Below are 13,269 nucleotides of genomic sequence, written 5' to 3' on the forward strand. Positions count from 1 at the left end.
GGGAAGGGAGTAAAATTTGAAATGTAAATAAAGAAAATATCTAATCAAAAAAACAAAAACAAAGTGAGACCCTTCGAAAATTTGACTCCATTTAATATGACCAAAACAAATTTAGACAAGGTCTCATTCTGCAGTCGAGCCTGGCCTTGAACCCTCTGTGTAGCCAAGGCTGGCTTCAAACTTGAAATGATCCTCCTGCCTCAACCTCCATCATTCTTGGATAACAGTCATGGTCTGCTATATTTTGACTGACCAGTTTCTTTTACAAAGGTTAGGAAACTATTATATAGAAAAAAGAAAAGCCTTGGGTGGAGAGGGAAGCTAAAACAACACACACAGGTGTCTACTAATAAGGAAAATAAACGTCAACCAGCAACTCGCCATTTGTACAAAACTTACATGAATGGGTACTTGGGTACAGAAGGGGGAAATACAAAGCCTTAAAAGCAGAAGAGAGCAGGGTGGTGGTGGCGCATGCCTTTAATCCCAGCACTCGGGAGGCAGAGGCAGGTGGATTTCTGAGTTCAAGGCCAGCCTGGTCTACAGAGTGAGTTCCAGACCAGCCAGGGCTATACAGAGAAACCCTGTCTCGAAAAACAAACAAACAAACAAAAAAAAACCAAAAACAAACAAACAAAAAGCAGAAGAGAATGATCTTAGTGAAGCACTCTCAGAATAATAATCAAAGTCATGATTTTGTAATAGAAAAATACCAACAAGCTGATTAGGATAATACTTTGTGGGTTTTTTTCCCTTAGCAATGTTGTATATCATCAATAAGATACATTTGTCCAAGTTATTTCCTAATTTATATTAGTACATGCTTATTACATATATAAGAAAAATAAAATAAAAATAAACCCCTTTTGTGAGAAGGAAGACAGGCAAGTATTTATAATTCAAACATCAGGGAAAGGATTCACTTTGACAAAAACTTCACATTGAATAAACGTTTAAAACTTAATAGTAACTCTTCAAGACCCATGTAATTGGAATACGGTCAGAAGACAAAGTCATTTTGCTGAGCGTACATGTGGATGGCCAATTACCAGGTGACATTTTGCTTTCCATCTTTTCTATGACAGCTCCTCACTTTTCCATTCCAAACAAGGGGTAAACTTGTTGCACTGCCTGACAAAGGAAAATTAAGACCAGAGATGGAAGAAGATATGCCAGTTGTTTGAGTTTATAACCATGCAATTAGATAGCATGGTTGTCTGTGATCTTAGCACTCAGCAGGCTGAGGCAGGAGAAGCACCAAGAGGTAGAGGTTAGTTTAGGTGACATAAGGAGTTTTTATTAAACATAAAATGAGACCCCATTTCAAAAAACAATACATTGTATTCAAAATACAATGGTGTAAATATTTGCATAATTATTTTGCATAATTACATAAAATATATAAATAATTACTCATATATTGTATTATCAGCATGATTTATACAGCTCTGCGGAGCTGAATTACAAACAAATAGGTCAGGGTAATGTGGCCCAGGAGAGAACTCAACCCACAGTTGTTTAATGTGAAGATAAAGAAAGGAGAGCTGAGAGTCAATGGATGTGAATAGTCTCTAGGAGCTAGAAGGAATGACATTGATTCTTCCATCCAGTCTATAGAAGGAACATGCTGTGCTAACACTGATTTCAACACAGAGAAACCAATGTTAGAATTCAAACCTATAAACTGTGACAAAGTTTGGAGCTAAGACGAAAGGATGGACTATCCAGAGACTACCCAACCCGGGGATCCATCCCATAATCAGCCACCAAACCCAGACACTATTGCATATGCCAGAAAGACTTTGCTGAAGGGACCCTGTTATAGCTGTCTTGTGTGAGGCTTTGCCAGTGCCTGGCAAATACAGAAGTGGATGCTCACAGTCAGCTATTGGATGGAACACAGGGCCCCCAATGGAGAAGCTAGAGAAAGCACCCAAGGAGCTGAAGGGGTCTGCAACCCTATAGGTGGAACAACAATATGAACTAACTAGTACCTCCAGAGTTCGTGTCTCTAGCTGCATATGTAGCAGAAGATGGCTTAGTTGGCCATCCCTGGGAAGAGAGGCCCTTTGGTCTTGCAAACTTTATATGCCCCAATACAGGGGAATACCAGGGCCAAGAAGCGAAAGTGATTGGATAGGGGAGCAGGGCTGGAGGGGGGGGTGAATATAGGGAACTTTCAGGATAGCATTTGAAATGTATATAAAGAAAATATCTAATAATAAATAAGTTGTTGCTTTAAGTCACTCAGCTTGCAGGCATTTATTACAACATCGATAAAAATCTAGTGAGATATCCGTGTGATTTATGCAAGTTTCGATGATAATACTTTATTGCAAATCCAACAGGACAATGGAAATACCAGATATTTGCCAAAATACAGAGAAACCAGACCTCTCGTGGACGGCCAAGGTTAACATAACTCTGAAAAAACAACATAAATAAAGAAACCTGGGTAAGCAGGCGGCTCGGTGGTAGATCACCAGCCTTGACCATGCAATGTCCAGGGTTTGATCCCAGCACAGAAAAGCAGAAGAAAAGGAATAGCAAAGGACCTGGAGCAAACCACAAACACTTTATTTACCACTCTACCCAGGAATTTATTCTAGAGCATCCTTTCCAGAGAAGTACAAGTTTACCCAAAAATCCCTCTGTACCTGTATATCTGTATGGCCTTTGCATGGTCATAGAAACCTGTGTATAATTGTCAAAACATGAAAATATCAAAATGCTCATCCACAGGTGAATGGTTATACTCAACACTAGCAACAGCAGCAAAAAGAAACTGCAGGCACATTCATAAAATGGCCTGAAAGACTGAGCACACAGTCAAAGAAATCTAGGTAGTGATGTGTCAGCTGACTCTTGATTGACAGTGTGATTACACAAATCTACACATGTGACAGAGGTAACACAGAGCTAACACACACAGGACCAATGTCCAGCTTTGGACTTGATGCTGTACTATAGTCGTGCAAGCTATAATCCTTAGCAGAAGCTAGGGAAGGTACACAGGACATCCCTGTATAGCCTTTGCATGTGTTGAGCATCTCAAGTCATTATCCAATAAAACACTTGAGATGTACAAACCTCAAAGCAAATTGAAGCCTCAGTGGGTGCATTCCTGGGCCTTTCATCCCATTTCTCTCCTCCTTCATTCACCTCTATTCACAGAATTATCCTAAACATTGGGGTTTAGGATTTCCATTTTTTAAAAATTATTTTGCTTATGATGAACACATTGTTTAAAAATATAGAATGCTGTTTTGCATGGTCTAAAGCATTAGGCAAGTGGCCCTACCGTGTGCATCCTTCTATGAGTTCTTTATGTTTAACTTCTTGCTTATCTTTATGATGTCGTGCCTTACTCATGGGAATATATCTCATGCAGTTTAGCATTGGGTCTGCTATGTTATACTCTACTATCTGAATATATGGTTTTGATTTATGTTTAATTCTCTTTTAGTTAATTAATTAATTTACATCTCAAATGCAGCTCCCCATTTCCTGCCACTCCCTCACAGAGTCCTTCTCTCCATCCCCCCTTCTCCTCCGAGAGAGTTTTCTTCTGTTGGTGGAAATATATAAATTTTCTCAAGATCATGCTCTTACAACACAGTGTGAAATAATTCTTTTGTACATGTGTCTCAGTGAATACATAGAATGTCTCGAGCATTTATGCCTAGAATTGGAAGTATCCAAGAAGCTGGAGGTGTCAGATCCCCCTGGATCTGGCAGCTGGGAGATTTCCCACATGGGTACTGGAAACTAGCTCCAGTCCTCTGGAAAAGCAGTATGCTTTCTTAACTGCTATTTCTCTGACCCCTTCACACACCCCGATTTTCATGTGTGTATGCCATGAGAATGGCCCCCTGTTATTTTTATTCACCAAGTGTGAATACTTATATTTTTGCAGCCTTCACATGACCTGAATTTCTCACATGTCCTTAGACATGCACATGGTTTTGGATTTGTTATATACTGTGTTACTACTGCTGTTCAGACTAATTTCACAACCATTATCATCACTTGCATTATGTGATCATCTTCAAAAATGAATTAATTGGCTATGACTGGTCCTTGATTATCTATATAGCCTTCAGGATTAGCTCACCAAATTTCTCAAAATAAGTCTATAGTCTTATGTGCTAAAAACAAATTTAAACATTAACAGTGAAAACTTTTAGGACAGACAAAATTGAGCAGCCTGGGCTCATTTCTTCAACATATGTAAATACAGGAAGGCCTGGAACATGTTTGCTGTCACTGCACTTTGTAGTTTAGCTTGTGTGTATGTGCACACACTGGAGGCAGAGCACGGACATTCGGGCAGGTGTGCATGTAGATGTGTGCGTGTAGATGTGCAGAAGCCAGAGATCAGTGTTGAATCCTTCCCTGAATCACTTTCCATCTTACTGGGGGGGGGGGGACAGAGAGTCTCTTTCTGAACCCAGAATTCACTGAGTCAGCTGGAGTGTCTGGGAAAACACCCCAGAGCTCCCCCTCCTCCATCTGCCTAGCTGTGGAATTACAGGCACACAGCACTGTGTACAGCCTTTCCACATAGATTCTAGGAGCCGAAGCTCAGGTCCCCATGCCTGCATGCACAGCTAACACTTTCCCAGATGAACCATTTCACTGGTCCCCCATAATAGTTCCTTTTAAACTTATTTTCCTAAGCATTTGCTGGAATATGCAAATCTATCAATATACAGTCTGTTTCCTTAAACTTTTTGCATTGTTTCTAATGATTGCCCAGTAAAGTCTCTTGTTCTTTTTTTTTTAATTTTTTATTACATCTTTTCCTCAATTACATGTCCAATGCTATCCCAAAAGTCCCCCATACCCTCCCCCCCACTTCCCTACCCACCCATTCTCAATTTTTTTGGCCCTGGCGTTCCCCTGTACTGGGGCATATAAAGTTTGCATGTCCAATGGGCCTCTCTTTCCAGTGATGGCCGACTAGGCCATCTTTTGATACATATGCAGCTAGAGTCAAGAGCTCCGGGGTACTGGTTAGTTCATAATGTTGTTCCACCCATAGGGTTGCGGATCCCTTCAGCTCCTTGGGTACTTTCTCCAGCTCCTCCATTGGGGGCCCTGTGATCCATTCACTAGCTGACTGTGAGCATCCACTTCTGTGACGAAAGGATGGACCATCTAGAGACTGCCATATCCAGAGATCCATCCCATGATCAGCATCCAAACGCTGACACCATTGCATTCACTAGCAAGATTTTGCTGAAAGGACCCAGATATAGCTGTCTCTTGTGAGACTATGCCGGGGCCTGGCAAACACAGAAGTCTCTTGTTCTTAATGACTGATAATCTAGTGTCTCCCTTCCCCTTCTGCCTCTGCTTGCAACTTTACATTCAGTGCCACTTACTGCCTGCCATCAGTGTATACGTAGCACAAGGTCCCATCACTCTCTTGCTCCAGATTAAGACATTATTTCTGACACATTATCACTGAATTTATTCTTGCTCAAACTTATTATAAGTCACTCTACTTTTTAGGCCTTTCAGGAACTGGATTGGATTTGGGGATTCTATTTTATTAATGCATACATTCTGCCTGGAATATATTTTAAACATTTTGTTTTGTTTTGTTTTGTTGTTTTTCCTGTGTGCTTTCTAAATCCTTTAATTGGATGCTGAGCCTCCGAATCTTCACCCTTTATCTTTTTATTACAAACACAGGCATGTGAGGTTGTACATTCATAACCATCACTTTTTTTACCTCCTGTAAATTTGTCATAAGTGCATATTCGCATTCATTTTAAGTATTTTATAATTTTCACTCATTCTCATTTATTTGACTTATGGCCTTTGAAAATTACTTGTCACGTGTATTATGATCAGATACTGCCTACCAGAATGCTTATTAAAGATTTTATGAATGGTCTCACTCCCCCTCATGTTTCTTCCTCGTTGATATTTTTCAGCTCAGTTCTTCTGTGCTGCCTTCATTGTTTCTTTAAATACTCCACTTCTGTAAATGTCCGCTCTTGCCTTGCCTTTGAAGAATGTATCACTTTCATGGTTGCATTTTTCCCTTTGAAGGTTCTAGCTCGTGTTTAGCACATTTAATTTTCCTATATTTATAGGTCACTCAACTCATTACGTTTCAGTTTCAGGGTCATCTTCTATGATCTCTGTAACATTTGAAGATGTAAGATTTTGACCCCACTCTGCTATGCTAGCTTTTATGGAAGGATTTTTTAAGTGTTTTATAATTCAAGGTTGGGAGTTAATCTTTCACACGTATTTTATCTCTGGAAATCTTGTAAAATTTGGTTTAATAGCATCACTCTCCCATGATGATTGAAAGTAATTTTTCTAACTACCTTAGGAGTGTTTAAAAAAAAGAAAACCTGAGCCTCCAGGGGCTAGTTTTTCAAATTGTGATTTTCTTTCTATATATGAGGCATGAGTTAGAATCACAAGTCCACAGGAAGTGCAAATCTACACCAATATTCTTTGTGGAATATACAGCTCTGTAAGGCATGACTTTCTAGCCTCCTCCATACAGAAGGTTATGTCCCTAGTCTCTTTCATTCAAGTGCCACACAGCTGTATGCTAGATGTCTATGTTCTAATCCACTAATTGCATTTCTTTTTATCATAATTTTAAATTAATTATTTTAAGTGTTTACATCCCAAATATTGCCCCTCTCCCAGTCCCCTGTCACAGAGTTCTCCACCCCATCTCCCCCTTCCTTTCTCCTCTGAGAGGGTGCTCCTTCCTCCAGGCATCCCCCTTCCCTGCACAGTTTTGCATTTCTTATCTATACTTTGTTGCTGAAACCAATCCTTGGCATGTGGGCTGTATACAGAGAGCATATAGAACACTTCAGAGAGCAGCTACAGCATTGACTCAAATGCCTTGCTTTCCAACTCCATCTTTATTTCTGACTCATGGTGATGCCTTTATTTCCTTTTACAATCATATATGCATAGAACAGATTGTCTGTTCTGTCTAATACCTAGAATCACAGTATGGATGGTTTTTAGACCATTGATTGTATTTTGTAGAACCAGACTAAAACTGTTTTCCCTAATAAAAATCAACTTTATCATGAATTCATTGTTTTTAATAGCTGAGTACTCCATTGTGTAAATGTAACACATTTTCTGTATCCATTCCTCTTTTGAGGGACATCTGGGTTCTTTCCAGATTCTGGCTATTATAAATAAGTCTGCTATGAACATAGTGGAGCATGTGTCATTACATGTTGGAGCATCTTCTGGGTGTATGCCCAGGAGTTGTATTGCTGGATCCTCGGGTAATACTATGTTCTGTCTACACCCATACAAACATGTCATATACTCACATAGACAAATACATATGCACACAAGTAAAAATAAAAAGGCTTAAAGCCATATTATTTATCCTAGTCTCAATTTCAGAAAAGTACCCAGGGTGAAAAAAACCTATAATTTAAGTCCATAGATAGCCCAGACCTCAAATTAGAAACTGTATTTCACTTGGCCTCAAAGAAATCCTCCAGAATTTTCTAGATTCTCTCAGAAATCCTTTTATTCTGCAGTTTCCTCTAGATCACACATACAAAAATCACTTCCTATTTAAGTTTCCTCTGTTTACTCTCAACAAATCCCACTAGCTTGCATCTCCATTTACATTCATTTGTTGGAGCTTTTCTAAATGCTTGCTATGTTTTAAATACTAGAGATGTGACTAAAATCCAAACAAACTCCTGGACTCATGTTTTCAAAAATCTATAAAAGTAATAAACAAATTAATAAATGTATTTTAGATTCAACTGTACAAAATGGTCAACATTCGGCTCTTCCTGACCCACCGCAAGACAATTTCCTATGATTCAACTTAATAGGATGTGGCAATCTGTAGTCCTAAGAGCTGGGGGTGGGGAGAAGATGGCAGGGGAAGTGGAAGGAAAGCAACGGGGAATGTGTGAATGTTCTATTTTAGACAGCACAGCCATAAAAGCCTCTCTTCTAAAGTGCCAGTAGGACAGAGACGGGAGGGACATGAGGAAATGAGTCATGTGGACCTCTGGAGGAAAAAGATTCTAATTGAGGGAAATGTAGGTGGAAAGGCTCTGAGAAGGAGTGTACGTACACAGCATATTTCAAGGAACCTCAGAGAAGTCAGTGGTACCTGGATGAAGCCTCAGAGAGTAAGAGTGGAGCAAGATTAAAAAGACGGTGGGTCAGAAGCAGCCTGGGAATACCATGGCACTTGCAGTAAGAATGTCTGACTCATTCCTAAGGAGATTCCTAGGAAGAACGTGGGTGACCTAGTAACTTGTGTTTTTAGTAACGAGAGACTTGAAACTTTGGGAACTTTCCTTCCAGAGTAGAGCAAACAAAACAGGGTAGATCCTGGACCATCACAACTCACCCAGAACAGTTCTAATCTTTCTTTCAAAAACATCTTTCTCCATCAATTCCCCAAGTATAGTCCCAAACTTCCATGTATTGGCCATTGATTGATACAGTTATCACAACCATCTGTCAGCTTCTGATTCCAAGAAGAAATGTCCACATCTTTCTAAATTCAGACCGCCCCCCAAACTCTGCATTTGCCTGACCCCACAGCCTTACATCTTTGTTCTGGGTTGCCCTCAGGAAAGGGGCGACATACCTGATCCACTCACAGCTGGCAGCCACCATGCAAGAAGCACCACCACAGAGGGAACATGTGGCTCCAACAGCCACAACTGTGCTTTCAGTCTCTTCCCAGACTGCTAACTGACAAGTAGGTGTGGACTGAGTCAGGGCAGGAAAGGGCCATCCTTGGCCCACCCCCAGGCAAGGTGGCTTTTCTGAGGCACCCCTAACCCTATTCCTATAGCTAGGCCACTCCCGCAGATGTTTCTCCACTCTGCAACTCTCCCCAGAAGGAAGTTGCTCAGGAGATTACAAGCCTTGGGGAGAAGCTGACCACAGCTCCACAGCATGAGACTACTACAGCTTCTGCAACTTTTGGCCCTGTTTCCTTTATATTTTCATATAGGAGGAGGTGTCTTCTATTAAGTGTTTAGGTCACAATAACAAGTAACCAACCTTGTCACTAAGGCATAATTGTCAGAACAGAAACTTATGCCTGGTTCTTAGTACAATGGGCCATTCAAGAACAAATAAAATGCAATTGGTTCCAGTGACACAATTGCCAACTGTAATTCTGTAATTTTTTTAAATAAAAACCTTAAAGTTTAGTCTGCTTGCAATATGCAAAATAGCTGAGGAGAAGGCATGACATTCAAATGTCACTAAATTACTGCTCAGCTCCAAGAGCTCACATAGTTAACATCTAACAGCTCAGAGCCTACGTAAGGTCACGAGAAATAGAATTGAAATGAATATTGAAAACCTATTCTCCACAAAGGTGCTCTGAGGAAGTATAAGCAGGCAAACCTTTTTATGAAGAAAAACAATTCATTTGTACCGGAAAATGGAGTGAGAAAACAGATATCCAAATATTTCTCTACTCATAAACTCAGAAGAACCACACATCTTAAATATTCTAAGTAAAGCTAGATCTGAAGTAATATTAGAATTTAAAGGGTTAGAAATTACAGTCCCATTTACTACTCAAAGCATGAGTAAGTCCAAATAATGAAAAAGAAATTTAAAGTAACTGCCTGAAAATCCCTTTATATGATCATCGTTCTGCTAAAACGGGAAGATCTCTCAGTGCTCCAACTTGCACCCTGACCCAGATGACAGTAAGCCCTTTTCTGTAAATATAAATGCTATCATCACACTCATATACTGTGCTGAAAACCAGAGTCAGTGTTAAGAAAAAGTCCTTTGCAGAGTAGATATTTTTTGATTGTGAAGTGTCATCTGATGTTCTTTGCAAATGATAGGAGAACAATCATTTTGAGATAGTTTAACTTGACTACTCATTGCATGTTAAAGCATGTTCTTCTTACGAGCTCATGAGAATATGTATCTTTAGAGACATCACCAAGATTTAAAAGGTATCACCAAAAAGGCAACCACCTGGGTGTGGGCTCAAAGAAGTTCTGAGACTTGTACAGGAGGGCCAGTATAGCACTAGACCTTTGTACTCCTAATGCTGATATCTCCTTCAGCTGTTCAATAGTGTGATACATTAGTCAGCCTACCAGTGCTGTGTATAAAGAAGGGAGTTTATTTAGATCATCATTTTAGAGATTCAGAGTCCAAGATGAGGCCAAACTACTTTTCTATCCTCTAGTGAGAGCAGGATATTTTGACACATTCTACTTGAAACCTACGTAGAACCAAGTAATCACACCCCCCTAAAAATCAGAGAGAAAGAGCTGGGAGGGGCCATGATTGTTTCTGTTATAATAACCCTCTCATGAAAATTCAAGTCACTAGCATCCATTTCACACAAGATTTGCCAAAGGATCATATTTAAATCTCCAACTCCTTTAAATCTCTCCAGTGAACTCAGAACCTTCTATCAGATCCCATCTCCTAAAGGTTCCACCGCCTTCCGACAGCACATTGAAGACTTTACACCAGGTCCTTGGAATACCAGTCATGTTCAAACTGAACTAAACTAAATCGGAAGGACTGGGATGGAAAAATGTAGCCGCACTCTAAAGCACAGGAATAGCCAGGCATGGTGACACATTCTTTTAATGTCAGCCCTCAGGAGGCAGAAGCACCAGTTTGGTCTATGTGGAAGTATATATTTCTCACCTATAAATAGTTTATTGTATTTATTTATTTTCATGAATGTTTAATTGAAATAGAATTTATATTACGTTTCTCTTTTCATTTCCTCCCTCCAGCTCCTCCCAGCTACCCTCTCTCAAACTCCTCCCATTTCTGACCCAACCCTCAAGCTGATCTCATTTTTTCTTTGACTATTTTTGTCAGGTTGTATGTATATATGTATGTAAACATGTATGTATGCATATATGTATGTATATGCACAAACATCGATAAAAACAACTTGCTGAGTCCACTTGTAGTTTGTTTTGTATGTTTGTCTATGCATATAGTTCCAGAGCTGATCACTCTTCATTGATCCATATAAGTAGATAATTTGAGACACTGCTTATACCATGCTTAAGCCTTATTTTCTGTTTTATGTCATCATTTGGTAGATTATCAACAGAAATAGTATAAACAGGCCACAGGTCTATTTAACTCCTACTACTTGGGGCTTGAATAGCACTTTGAAAAGATACAATCCTATTTTGGTTACTGTATGTTATTTGTTGGATTAAGTATTTGTTGGATTAAGTCAGTGCAAAAATCCACTGGCCACAAAGAACTCACCAGCAAAGACACAAAATACTGAAGAACATTAGTACTCAAAGTCAATTTGTCAGAATTAACCAGGTACAAAGTTACCCAGAAAAAACCTATGGCTCTGCTGATGGCAGTTGCTCTGCAGATCTCAAGCATCTTAATTTTTAATTTTGGCTACTACCGCACAGGCTCTTTGCACCTTGCCCTAGAGGTTCTGAGTAAATGCCTTTTATTTTTAGTTATTTTTCTCCCTCAGAACAGGATTCCACACACACGTCATTCCCTGGACAAGCTAAGGGTCACTGCCATCTCACCCCTTCCTCTGTACTCTCCTGTATGCAATTAAAATAACAATAAGCCCAGAAATGTGTTTTTTCCCTAGCAGAACAAGTCACTTCCCTCGGCTCAATGGGTGTGCCTTCAGACTGAGCCTGCTTTGGAACATTAGGTTGCTCCTTTTGATAGATTGGAAGGTGCTCCAGGCTTGAGAGGCTATCTCAATTTTACAGTGAAAAGAAAACAATCCCAGGCAGTGAATTCATTGAAAGAAAGCTATTGGAGCCAGAGACTGAGCTGTGCGGGCAAAAGCAGCCATATTAATTAATATATTATCCACTCCCATTATAGAAGCTCAAACAATATCCAACAGAACCAAAATGCTTTCAAAGAGTGCTGAAGTCAAGGACATTAAGCCAAAGGGAGAAAAATGTCTTGATGGCTTTCAATACAGTAATTCAAAGGTGTCTGTCAATAGTTCAGAAAGTATCTCTCCCAGATAGCCCGTAATAATGGGACAGAGCAAAAAGAACCTGATCCAGTGATAAATTACCCACAGATGTCCACAGCATTATAAGCTGCCAATGCACAGGGACATATCTCAAGAATGTTTCCTGTTTCTGAACAGATCATCCGTCAACCCTGACTCTCAGAAGACTATATCATATATATCTCTTCTTTCTGTATTCCTCTATATGCGTCTTTCTCCTTCGTGGTGATAAACAAAAGCAATATACAATTTTCTCTTTTTTTAATCGAAAATAGATTCTTCTCTCAAACAACACACCCTGACCACAGTTTCCTATCCCCCTTCCCCCCCGTCCCGTCCCCCCCCCACCCCGTTCCTCCAAGCTCCCCTCCCCCAGCTTCCCTCTTCTCCGGCTCGGCTCCATTCCTCCCCAGTTTCCTAATCAGAAAAGGGCAGGCCTCCAAGAGACAACAAGATACAACAGACTAGGCAAACAGCTGGAAAAGACAACCCAGTAGGAAGAAAAGAATCCCAAGGTCAGTCAAACGAGTCAGAAATATGCCGCCATTTCCAAAGTAAAGATGCCAGTGTTTCTCATAGGAGGGATATTGACACATGGGAGGGCAGGCAGTGGCCACCCCTTTCTTATGATCTCTTGATGACATCAAGGTCCAAGATTCAACAGAAATATCAGCATTACACTAAGAGGCAAGAGAATATTGCTTCTCTTCATGCCTTTATGATACCATTTAAGGAGTATTAGTCTTTATCCATTTATACATGTGTATTTTTTCATACATGTGCCAGCATCCCTGCCCTCCAAAGCACACGATTTAGAAATGATACACTTGGATGGATATTCAGTCAAAGGTGTTAGCTGATCCAGTCCTGCCTTCAGGAAAGTGAAGCACCTTACAAATTTAGAAATTACAGATCTTCTATGAGAATCAATTTGTTCTGATACCCAAAACATGTGCCTTTCACTATTACACAACTCATAGTAGCAAAGAATAACCCAGGATGGTGTCCCTCAATGTAATCTTGTAGCCGTGGTTTAAGTGGGGTTTCAGAATCATCTAGATAAACCAAAGTGTAAAACCATATGGCAGGATTAAAAGATAAGAAACAAGAGGTAGTTTTTAACAGCATAGCCTATGGTACATATATTGTGATACTCAGACATATAGCTGGCCCTATGGATCTACAAGTAACCATGGGGTTCTATGAATTTTAGAATACTTTGTGTTTGCACTGAACATTTATAAATACTCTATCATTACTAT

The 13,269-nt window shown here is 39.9% G+C and overlaps 1 protein-coding gene across 1 annotated transcript in view; it reads right to left on the minus strand.

Annotated features, from left to right (window-relative positions):
• Pde4d (phosphodiesterase 4D) overlaps window positions 1-13,269 on the minus strand; it is a 1,452,168-nt gene that overhangs the window by 1,125,136 nt on the left and 313,763 nt on the right. The window lies entirely within an intron of this gene.

This window comes from Mus caroli, unplaced genomic scaffold, assembly GCF_978045245.1.
Source record: "Mus caroli unplaced genomic scaffold, Mus_caroli_1 scaffold_15, whole genome shotgun sequence".
Taxonomy (NCBI): domain Eukaryota; kingdom Metazoa; phylum Chordata; class Mammalia; order Rodentia; family Muridae; genus Mus; species Mus caroli.